This window comes from Bombus pyrosoma, linkage group LG7 (assembly GCF_014825855.1).
Source record: "Bombus pyrosoma isolate SC7728 linkage group LG7, ASM1482585v1, whole genome shotgun sequence".
In the NCBI taxonomy this organism is placed as follows: Eukaryota; Metazoa; Arthropoda; class Insecta; order Hymenoptera; family Apidae; genus Bombus; species Bombus pyrosoma.
In genome coordinates, this window is record NC_057776.1 from 13,162,633 (window position 1) to 13,175,410 (window position 12,778).

The window sequence follows — 12,778 nt, forward strand, 5'->3', positions numbered from 1 at the left end:
TAAATTTTATTCAATGTTTTAACACTGCAACTACCACACCAGTCAAATTGACTGGTTTTGCAATTTTATTTTAAAATTCCTACTTCGTGTTACATTTTTTTCCGTAATGATGTAATGACTTTTGCAACGATAACTAAAAGAATAATATAATGAATTTTAGTTTGTTTTTTATGTATTCAAATTCAAAATAATTTTGTATCAAGGCTACTTATACCAGTACCAGTCAAAATAATTGGTACTTGTCAAAGTGTAAAAGGGTCCTGCAATCTGTTTATCCAACCCCAATTAACCAGTTTCCTCGTTTTCTACAACTTCCTACAACTTCGTTTCTAAAATTTTTACCGCGTATCATTCGGTATGACGATATCAGTTATCAGGAAAATTCTGGATCGATCGTTAAATCGCTAGATGCTAACATCAGCAATACCACACCAGTCAAAACGACTGGTTCTACAATTCTATAAATGTGTCAACCTTCGTTTAGGGATCCCAGATGGATTAACAATAGCAAAAATGTACTACATAACATGGAATTCTTTCTGTAAGAAAGTAATAAATCAATAAATATGAAAATATTCTATTATTACGTATTTTTAAAGACCAGTCATTTTGGCTGGCGTTGGTCATATAGAAATAGCTTTGTGTTAACTATCGGTAGTTCTAGCGTTAAACAATTCTAAATATCGAGAGAATGTCAAATAATAGGCAAAAATATTACAGATAAAGATAAACGTTAATGCCTTTTTTACCAAGTTCCCAATTCCCACATTACACTTCAGAAATCCACACTGAAGTACCAAGTATCGAAGCGCTCGCGTGTTTTATTTCTCAAGTTTACGCTCTTTCCACCGTTAAAGAGAGAATTATCGTACAAGTATGTAATAAAACGAGTTCCTCTAATTTCTGGCCGGGTAACGTCGGGTTTCCGCGAAACTCTGACAAAAGTGGAATCATATTTTACCATACACGTACGCTGGGAACTAGCCGATTGAACTTGCCGCGATTTTCCTCCAACTTTCCTCTCCGCTAGGCGAAGGAGAACTTTTCTGACAGTAACGTAATTTCGCGAAGAGTGGTCGCTGGAGAACGAGAGGAAGAGTGGAAGGTGAGGATAGAGAAGACGATCTTTCTTTGGGTCGAAGAGAAAGAGGAGAGTGGTTGCGAGATTAAATGTGGGATAAAAGGGCAAGACGAAAGAAAAGAAAACGAAGAAAGGACGAGGAGCCGTGGGCTATACACGGCCAATCTTTCGACGATATTTCATCGCGCGTTTGGGATCCAACGAATTATCGATAAATAAATAAGTCATAAGCAAAAATCGAGGATCATGAGGAACCTGTTAAGATGAAAGATTTGTTGCAAGGCTTTTGATCGTTTTTTTTTCGTAGGAGCATAGCGATTAAAGAGTATTTACCGTGACGTTTCGATTTGAATTTGAGATGGTATCTGAAATGGTTAAAGTGGTAATTTGGGAAATTCGTGGCTTGACACGTGGATTATGGCAATGATGAGCCGTTTATAATAGAAGTAAAGACGGTTAAACTCGCGACGAAAGATACGTGAAAAAGTATATCCACGTATAATAAAAACAGGAAAACATATATTTGACGGAAAATCTACGAAATCTTGACGAACGACCAATTTTGAGTATTCTGATACTACGAAATTTTATATAAATATTTATGATATTTCTTACGACTACAATGGATGATGCTATTGTTATGTATTGCAATATCCAGGATATTTTTTCGAACTGTAGATGTGATAAATAAATCGAAATATACACGATATTCGTCACCTGGCCTCATAACAGAGTCTCGTTTTCTGTGGTATAAAGGTTAAAACGAATAAATTAATATATTGGATTATTTAGAAAGATTTTTAAATTTTAGATTATAATAAAAAAATCAGATGTTAGTCAAGTTTAGTTAATTTATCATGGACAGAAATTTACGATATCTTTAACATTTCTGCCAATTTTCATATAGAAACTATATTGTATTTAATTATTTAGAATTCGTATTTTGATCTTGTCATCATGGATGGAGCGTGGCTTTCTATGATGTTCTTGATTTTCATCGTAAGATAATATTCTTTCACTAATTTTTTAAGTGCAATAGTATCAAAGAGTTGCAAAGAACAAAACATATACTATATTACTATCGTTACAAATTTAGAAATCCTTTCTGTGGCTAATTTTTCATCATTTAAGATTCTTTCAAGAATTCTCCACGTTTCATAATAAAAATTCATATTTCAACGAAATTCTATTCTTACTTATATCGACTTTCCAAATACCTAATATTACTAAATATTTGCCAACTTGCCACCGTGTATTAATTCGTAACATGGTTGGTTTGGTTCTGGCATCAATCTGTGGGAATTATTTCCGGCTAATGATTAGTGACACGGAAATAGAACAACTTGTTTAAAAATTCATGAAAAATCTTCGCTTATATTCTCTTTCGTTCAATCAACTCTGTGACGTCAGCCGCGACCTTTGCCTGGCCCGATTCGTTTGTGCATGTAGAACATTTGCACGATGTTCTCGAATCAGGAAGTATGAATTGCATTAGTATAAAGTTATATCTTTGAAGGTAATAGGCCCACTGCGCTGTGATCAATCGCTTCAAGCGTTTGTGTTTCCTTCTTCCGGGTATTGGCCAACTGAGAGTACCTTATCGTCAAATAATATCGCTTTTGAGGAAGCGATTCGTGATTTCTCCCATCATTTACTAAATTTATCTAATTTTTCATATACTTCGTTCATAATTACCTGTCAATCTTCAGTTCTCTATTTATGGCGATAAACATCGATTTAAGCGTAAAAAGTTACACACATCACGTACAAAAAAAAAAAAAGAAAAAAGAAAGAAAAAGATACAGCGAAATATGATGGGATGGAATGATGCAACGTTTTCCTCTAAGGAATATTTTTGTGGAAATATAGGAGTTTCGGCAAATTTCCTCTTACAAAATTTCCTCCATTCGGTAATAAACAGTAGCTCGACCCAGATTCTAGGATCACGTTGTGTACATGTATCCGAAAACTGCACTCGTAGCATTCATTTAACGTCAAACACAGTTCCCATCAGCCTCGTCGTTAAACTGCACTTTACGCTATATTATCCGAAGAAACCATTTCCGACGTATTCTTCGACGTTACGCTATAAATTCGTAATTTTCTCACTTCGTGTATGGAGAATATTTCCTATTTCGTACGAGAGAAAGCTTGATTTTTGCTCGGGCAAGGAATTTCCAAAAATAGAATTATGAAACTTATGTGAAAGCAACTGTAAAGTGTGAATTCGAGGAAAATAAAATATATAATGTTATAGATAATGGATTCCAGAGGCTCTAACAGTTTTTTAACACGTTTCGGGTTGCATTTATCACCTCCAAAATTTGTACTTTATGACGATTGTTTGAGGTGCTTTCCTACCTAAATTTCGTCGATACGCTAAACCTACACAAAAGTAAGAAAGAGACTGGCTGATAAAACTTTAAACGATCTACGTTTATGCAACGTTTTTCATAGAAAATGTCTTAGCAGGACAATAATTGACATTATGTGAGAAATAGCGAATAAACAAGCAGCTGTATTTGGCATTTGTGTTCCGCTTCGAAACTTAACATTTGTTTAATAATATGAAGCGATATAAATTAAAAGTAGACAATATACAAATACATAGAAACAACATAAACAAAAATGTATTAAGATGAGTGAAGGCTAAATCAGTCAATTGTTGCAATACCAACGATCAAATGTAAAAAATAATAAATATTCAGGAACAGAGTTGTGAAGGTAACGAATATCTATAGCCATAAATTAAAAAGAAATAGAACTAATGGATTTCAAAGAAACTTTTTTTTAAAATTCAATCGGCAAATTATCGCCTGTATGTCGCTGCTGAACGCTGTTCGATTTAAAATTCACAGAACAATGAGGATATTTTCGCGAATTAACAAATCCACCGGTTGAAAATTGATACACGGTTGAAATGATGTACCATGTGCACGATAGTCGCGCATTTTGTGCCGAGTTGTTCGTATAATAGCGATGATGTAATTTTCAGACGCGTATGCATCTCCAATGCAAAGGGATATGGCATCGTATGTGTTGCGAATGCACGTCCTGCATTGTAAAATGTCGCGTGGAAAAGGATCGTTTGAACGAAAATACGGTTAATAAAGAAGCGGTGTTTCGCCATGTTGCGCGTACAAAAATTGGTAGTAGCGCAAATGCTCCTAATGAACGATCATTATGCGTAACAATTTGCAAAAGTGTCGTTTGTGAGCTAAAACACAATTACTGTTCGTTGAACTCGTTAAAAATTATCGCGAACAATTACTAAGTGTCAGCAATTTGTAAAAGAGTCGTTTCAGCTAAAATATAATTAGTGTTCGTTGACCTCGCTAAATTTTACTATTTAATTACTACGGAAAGATTGCAAAAATAATTATATGTATATATAAAAATGAAATAAAAGAAGCATAGATATAGTAAAGTACACAAAAATATAAGATTCAGCTGGCGTAGTCAGCTGTTTAAAAAATTAACTCGGAATAAGGGAGGATAGAAACGTGAAGAGTATACACCGTAACAATTAGCTTCTTTTTCTCTTATTCAGCGTGTAGAATTTTTTTCTTTTTCTGTTTCTTCGCGTTAGCTACTGGAGATTGAATGAACAGGACCAGTGGCAAACTTATCATTTCTATTCGTTCTACGTAAAAATCGCAACTGTATTGGCGTTTCGATCAACGTTGAAAGGAAAGTGGCTTTCATAAAGTAAAATAGGACGTGGGAAATACAGATAGTTCGAAATTTGCATGTCTATATTGACTTGGATCGTTTACCACTTTCGCGTAAATTTACTATTTTGCTCGGACATCGGTAATTAATGACAATGAACAGAGAATAACGATGCTCGTGGTCGTACTCATCGTTGATTGAAACATTCACGTTGAAATGATCTTCGTGGATTCGCTATTTTCCTATCGAACGAATACGGCACTAATTTTGTGCATTTCGTGTTACTTCGAATTGAATTTGAACGATTACGTAAATTCTGTTTTAAATTTACTTTTATTCGAAGAAGAGATTGCGCATTTTAAAATGAAATATTGACGCGGACGAAAAGAGAAGAGCGAATAGAATACTTTGTTCAAAATCAATTGTTATAAACGAAAGAGTATATTCTCTGTACCAATGATACATCATTTTTATTCTATATTTAAAATTGTAATTTAAAACTGTATTTCAATATCGAATTTTAATGTTACGTTCTATCAGGCTAGATTTTATTACGCGTGGATCATAATCGGTATCAGTGTGACTCATAAAGAGAGAGCTGTAGGTGGTGTCCGCCTCCGATTTTGACCTACATCGTAGGACAGTGGAGTACACTTTTCTTTTCTTGCGTAGAAAGCATTACGCGTAAATATCGTGTATCTTTAAAAAGTCTAAGCGACAAAGATACAAACGATCGTCTAACGTAGACTCTTCTATTTCAAACTCCGCTATCGAAGATGTATGAAAGTAATTTTACCAGATTAGTGCAATTTAGCTGAAGGGACTAAATCCAACGGAAATATGAAACTTTAACTCGATATTTTTATTTTATTTCGTTCCTTAACAATACCTATATACTCCTTCGTAACAACTGTTCTCTTATCAAGCAAAAGATCCGAGTCCTGCTGTATAATAATTAAACGATATAATCGCACACATCTGCTTTCCAACAGGATCACAAACGAACGCTTTAAATCCGCAAAAATCTCGTAGAAATGATCAGCAGCCTGAAACCATGTACCGTTTGCGTCACTTAAAAATTCATCGTCCTTTAATTGCCTCATCTCCCACTTTTCACCCCGAGGCCACCTAATTATCAGTAATCGAGAATAACATCTCCTCTCTCTTCAAATTCATCCCATCCCGTTCATCCTCGCAAACATTCTCAAACTCCAATCACAAAGTTACAACCTTACAAACCGTGCAACCCATTTCGATCGTATAATAAAAGCTGAGAGGACCAGGTTTCCACGTCGCGGAATTCATATCGGCGCTCTCTGCTCCTCGATGGTCCTCGATGTCTAAAAGATTCGGCGTGTCGGGGATAATAAGCGCGCGGGGATCACGTCCGATCATTAATCCGCGAAATACCAAGTGGATTCGGTCGGAGTTTCGGCGAGTGAAAAAAGCGTAGACGCGTGTTAGCGCCGCAGGCATGCAGCGACGTTGACTCATTCGGGACCAACGTTGCGTTAACGCAGCATTTCATTTGCAATTCTTTTTTTTTCAATCAATTTACATAATCCAATTCTGTTTTCTGTTTCAAGGATTCGTAGTTAGAGTTGGCGGTTTTTTCGCCACTGTCTATTTCACATCGATTTTACGATTCTATGAAAGTTGGAGAAATTGAAATAGGGGAAACCTGTACGAAATTGTATTATTGCAAGGTAGAACGTATTTCGTGTTTATTTCCATAGCTGGTTTAAGATCTTTATAAGTAATTAAAAAGAAATTGCTGGTCGTTTGGCCACTACTTTTCATCACATTCAAGCCTTTTTTTTTCAATCAATTTACATAATCCAATTCTGTTTTCTGTCTCAAGGATTCGTGGTTAGAGTTTGTGGTTTTTTCGCCACTGTCTATTTCACATCGATTTTACGATTCTATGAAAGTTGGAGAAATTGAAATAGGGGAAACCTGTACGAAATTGTATTATTGCAAGGTAGAACGTATTTCGTGCTTATTTCCATAGCTGGTTTAAGATCTTTATAAGTAATTAAAAAGAAATTTCTGGTCATTTGGCCACTACTTTTCACCACATTCAAGCGATTGTCGATAAAAATGTATTACAAAGCGCGTACATCGCAGCGAATTATTAAGTTTCCTGCGTTTTCAAGTGTTTCGATTTTATTCTCGAAGCTACACGAAGAAATATATTAACTGTGTCTATTTACAGCATGTTTTTAAAACTATCGCCGGTCATTTTCGTCTTCGCATTTGGTTGTAATGTGTATGCGCGAGGTTGCATTTCGTATCCCACTGTTCTTAAATTGTCGTTTAATCTTTTTGCAATTGCATTGTTAAAAAACAAATGTCGACGAACATATAAGCGAGGGCAAGTGAACCTAGAAGAAATGACAATGAAAATAACTTTTGCGTACAGCCATGAGAAATATGGCGTAAACCAATTGAACGAACATTTTGTACAGCGTATAAGATCTGGCGAATGGATTTACGAGAACTGCAGTTGCAGTTGCTTAACTAGTTTCATTCACTGGTTTCATTCATTTTACTATCATTCGCTAGCTTCGATCAAGATCGATATCGTACAGTACGATTTTACACAGCCCACGATCCAAGATCGAAGAAAGAAGAGATTTTGTTTCATCGTTAACTTTTGTCACTGCGCTTGAACTTTCGAATTCTCTATCACTTCAGGTTCATTATGAAGGCATTTAGTAGGCACAAAGTCTGTTTCCTAAATTGAAAAACCATAAACCTAGAACCTTAAACATACAATTTTCTACGATTTTCCTATATTTCTAACATCATGATAAACAAACGTCGCTCGGTCTTTATCGCGTTGACTGCCATGCAGCTTCTTGCATAGTAAATATCTTACCCTAAAAACCGCTTTAGATTCAAAGCTACTCCCACTGAGGCTTAATTTTTACGAAATGTTATGTCCCATCAGCGTGCTCTCTTTCTGACAATGTTCATCGATCCAGGTCGTTCGCATCGTTGAATACTTCTTGATCTCTGTCGCAAAAAATATATTTTTAATTTCTTACATCAGTCATCCTGAGAAATTTAGTAAAACGCGGATCACCGATAATCACCGTGGCGGTTGAGGTGTCGATGGGCCAAGAAGTGTGAGCGAGTGGAGGACACAGAATGGGAAGGAAGGGGTAGAAAGGGCGTGAGAGAGAGGAAAAGGGGGGAAGGAGAAAAAAAATAGTAGGAAAGGAATATCGAGAGGGGGTAGGCTGAAAGGGGGATGCGGGAAGGAGAAGAACGCAGGTGAATGCGAATGGGCAGCGCAGGGTGTGACGCGAATGAATGCGGTCCAACGCCATTTTGAAAGGATACCGCCGGCGGACGAGGCGGGAAAAGTGGATTGCAAAAATGTCCAAGGTATGCACTTCACGGCGTCGCGTTCGAATCCGTCGTGGTTTTCGTGACCGCGAGATTCTTCGAGGGTCGACCGATTCGCACCCTTCGGTTTTCGCAATCGTTTTCTTAGTCGCGAGTACTCGCGCCGTACTCTCGTCTTTCGTTGCTGTACGAGGTGATAGGTGAAGGTGTTGATGGAGTTGCGTACGATGACGATTGATTCCTTGGAAGATCGTGGAAGGACACAGTGACGTTAGTTGAATTCGAGGAGAAGGTAAAACGATTAGAACGTTGTTGCTGTTTTATTGGAATCAGAAGCAATGAGAGGTCGATAGGTTGTTTTGATGGAAGTAAGCGAAGAACGTACGTACACTTGTTCACGGAGGTATTCGAGTATTTATCATAGGTAACTTTCATGTGTAGACACGTTCCATGTGTTATATAAAACAGCTTGAGATTTCATTAGCACTCTGATGAAACACGACTATGACTTATATGTACGTATTGATAGAAATTGAGATTTATCGCAAGGTATTATCGCAAATGTACATTTAGTAAACGATTAGTGTACAGTATGCATAGCCACGTCTGGTATCTAATAATAAGTGTTAAGGATTTATTGTTATTTATTTATTTATTGACACGTCGACTTTGTCTTACTCGATATCGAGGATTATTAGTGATGTAATAGATAAATGGTTTTGTGATTTTTGCAAAATATATACTTGTATTAAATGTCTCGTAATTTCTATGTATATGTTGTAGATTTGTTTCAAACTTTACCAATACAGATATGATAGACGAATTTCATTACACACATGGTGCTTTTCAAAATGTTTCCTATAACACGAGCAATATATTCTACAAGTGTTCGGATATTTTCGTAAGCCCCTATAGATCGTTGTTCCTATAGTTAGTTAATTCTGTTAGAGAAACATAAGAAATTAAATTAATGTTTCGTTAGAAAATATTAACGACCAACAAGCTGTAAAATTATATACATTAATGCTGACTATAAACATGTAAAAATAGACAAGAGCGTATAAAAACTTAATAAAAATATTTGATATCTCATGGAAGTTTATCTTTTTGAAATCATTATTTGCGTGTTTCACATTTAATAGGTACCAGACTTGCAACGGTATCTTGTTACCACGCTGTTACTTCATCAAAATTTTTTCTACAAAGTAACGTTTTTGACGTGCAGAGTTGTTGATCAACAGAAATTTTATCACTATATGGCGTTATATTTTATACAAAATTCTTTATACAAAGGAGCTTATACAGTATGAATTACAGTAAAAATTTGGCTTCAGCGAACGATCCAAATAATAATTTAAATAGTTCCCTATTTCACATAATATGTAAAATTACGTACAATGTATATGCAATGCGTTACATTGCTTTACGCTAAATGTATTCTGAAAACTCACGAAAGTATTGTATTTTAATTTCACTTTACCGAGTCTTCATGAAACATGAACTTGTATTTTTGCAACAGTCGAACGTCATGTTTTAAGAAAATATTTATATTCTGAGAAACCAAACGACACGAAAGGTAGAACATCGAATCTTCTTGAAAAATAATCTGAACATTAAATTTCGAATTTAATCAAAGTATGCAATCTCTTGTGCAAAAATTTACACAAGCCAAATAATATTCGACCTTTCAAGTGTTTTTTTTTTTTTCAAAAATTCCAAAATACAGGTGAAATGCTATCTTGAACACGTCTGTTCGAGAGAATTATTTACACGTATCGAAAGATCGCACTTCGGGTATCGCCTGATGAATATCCGAGAACCGCGGTCACCAACGAAAGAGAGCTGTAAACGGGATTTAGTCAAAGACAGGAATATCAGAATTTGCATTAATCGCGAACTTCGAACTCGATACATTTCCATGAAACATCACGATTGTCGTTTCTTTCAGAATCTACGAACGATCTCGTCACTGCGGCGAACAGCGCGCTCTTAATCCTCTATAATCTACTGTAACATTCAGGTAAAGTTTCCAACGCATACTATACTTGTTTCCAGTTTGATTTGTTGCGTTTTCCTTTTTTTTTCCTTTTTTTTTTCGGAATGCGCCAAGTAGTCGCTAATTTTTTCGAAGCTTGAGATACAGTGTGGGCGTTCGCTGTACAATTTTGTGTTTATATTTCTTTCTTCTTCTTTCTCTTTTCTTTTCGCGTGATCACAAAGATTGACGCAGATTTCATTCTGTATGTCTTTTAGTGTGTTTGTCTATATGCAAGTAGCTTTGTTCGCAGCGAAACGTAGCTAAGATTCTGTTTATTTGCAACTGTTATGTTAGCTACAATTTCACTTGTGCTTTTAAGTAGCAGTGAATTGGAATTAGATAGATGTCTAGTGGTAGTGATTGAAACAGATTGTCAACTAGATCTTGCTAGAAGATATTTCACGTGCGTAGAAGAACTTTCTATAACGTAGCGATTAGTTTTTTTTTTTTTTAGAAAATGTTGGTTTCTTTCAGTTTCGTATTATACGAAACGAAGGATTTTTTATTGAAATGTCGATGCGAAAATAACGCAGGGTTGAAATGGAGATTCGGTTCCAATCGTTTGGTTTTGTAATCAGTCCCATACCAGTTTGTTTTTTTTTTTTTTAGTCACTTCGTACGATTTGACGTTTCTAGCATTTCGACAGTTGTGACGTTTTTGGTTAGTAACAAAAATTCACGACCCTTATATTTATTGTAAATCTTCATCAAGTTGGAGCTGTTAATAAATTATTTTTTGACAAATAGGCCTGAACAAATTTCAATTAGGTATTGTATACTACAAAATGAACAAATGGTGAATTCACGTATCTAATTCACGCGTTCTAAACGTCTCGACGATATAAAAACCAGAGTTAAGTTCGAAGAATGAATGGAAGCACATTATTTTCTTTTCGTAAATTATATCAGAAATGTGTTTATTAAAAATATCTATAATTGGGAATTCTTAGTTGTACACTAGTGCATGATAATTTTGTTCTTCTGTAACATTATCAAACACCATTAAACGAGGGTGTTCTCCCACACATAAAATGTCTTCATCTTCTGAGCTTTCTGCTGCAGTTTTGTCCCTAATTTTTGAATTTGTTGTGTTGAAATTAAACCAAATTGCAGGAATGCCCCGTTACGTGTATCTGGAAGATAATGTTAAATTGCAAAATTTATTTATTTTTTTTAAATAAACAGCTATCGATCCGAATTAAATGAATTTGAAAATTGCATTAAATATCGTTGAAACAACAGTATTTGCATCTTTACGCGATTTACGTTACTTAATGATGACTTTAACTTTTGGATGTGAAACAAAAATCTAAGTTAGTATACGTTCATCCAAGTATTCGCACAGAGTTCGAACATACTTTTCTAGATTTTTTTTAATTAATCGCTGTTCATCGATACATTTTGAGGTAGAATTCATATCATTTTATAAAATTTCAATGCTATTTACGATATTTTTAATGTTATCTTTATTTTTTCGCGCAACTGCGTCAGGCACTTGCGAGTTATTGCAGTTTCAAATGAAGACGTCAGATAAGGTAGTACCTGGTGATCATAAAGTTTTTCCTTCGTGGATATTGCATAAAGATTTTATCATGCCCCTAATTTATGCTCGAAACTTTTCAATTTCGCTGCGTTTAACCGTGTTAACCTCTTAGAATCGGTGCGACTCGAAATTGAAGTTTTAAAATTGATATAATAGTCTGCTAAAAATAGCAGGCCTGTGAAATGGCACGGGCACATGCGAATCCTATTTTTGAGGCGTTCAATAGGAACAAAAATTATCTTTGGCGAAACAGTGCAATTTTTAGTGAAAATAAAAAAGGTAAGTGCGTACGAGAATCTTGAAAAGCTGAATTTTTTAAAATTGGGAAATTTATATTTTTTTATTTTAATGTCACTTTCAGCTTAAACGGCAGAAGTTTTAATACTATGGCTAATAAGTCGACGATGTTGTACGAAAGTCAAAGGTATAAGTATTAAGACAATTCAAATATTAAGAAAATTCCGAGAGCATGGAAAACACACGTTTAGCCCAAAAATCAAATAAACAGACAATTTTGACAATTTCGCGTTGATTGACCATCTTCTTCCATAGTGTTCGTGTATATCAACAATAATTGTTTTATATTTCCTTTTTTTTCCACCAGCCGCGGAGAGACGCGATCGCGAGGAAACGCGTCAACGGGAGTTGTAAATTTCCGTTACGATTAGACAATCGACGCCACGAACAGATCGCTCCCTTATCTCGGTTAGGATAATAGAGGTGGTTTAACGAGTATAACACTTGATTAACAGTTCAAAGATATTATACGTTTCCAATAACCTTGTAGAGAAGATAGTTACGCTGTTGCGTAAGGTATAAGTGGAATAGTGAATTATTGACGGGTGTAAACCCGGCAAAGAGATGTTGACTGTTCTAATGTCGATGAATCAGTGAAGTCTGTTGGCAATGCTGTTGCGAAGGAAAACTCTTGTTCGGTGGTGATCGCCTCACCACTGGTCGCTTGCGGGTGGAATTCTGGGAAACATAGGAAAATCCACGTTTGCCATATTTTTACCTGATGGAGCAATAACCATAAGGAGCCTCTTGACTCGAAGATGTTTTATGCTTAGGACTTAACAGTAAATCAAAA

The 12,778-nt window shown here is 35.5% G+C and overlaps 1 protein-coding gene across 8 annotated transcripts in view; it reads left to right on the plus strand.

The window, feature by feature from the left end:
* Window positions 1–12,778, plus strand: part of LOC122569776 — a 348,929-nt gene that overhangs the window by 138,753 nt on the left and 197,398 nt on the right. The window contains exon 2 of one of the 8 annotated variants that reach the window (XM_043731354.1): window positions 10,056–10,127. The exons of the other annotated variants lie outside the window; for them this stretch is intronic. The gene's annotated coding sequence lies outside the window, so the exon portion shown is untranslated. The remainder of the gene's footprint in view (window positions 1–10,055; window positions 10,128–12,778) is intronic. 8 annotated transcript variants of the gene reach the window in all.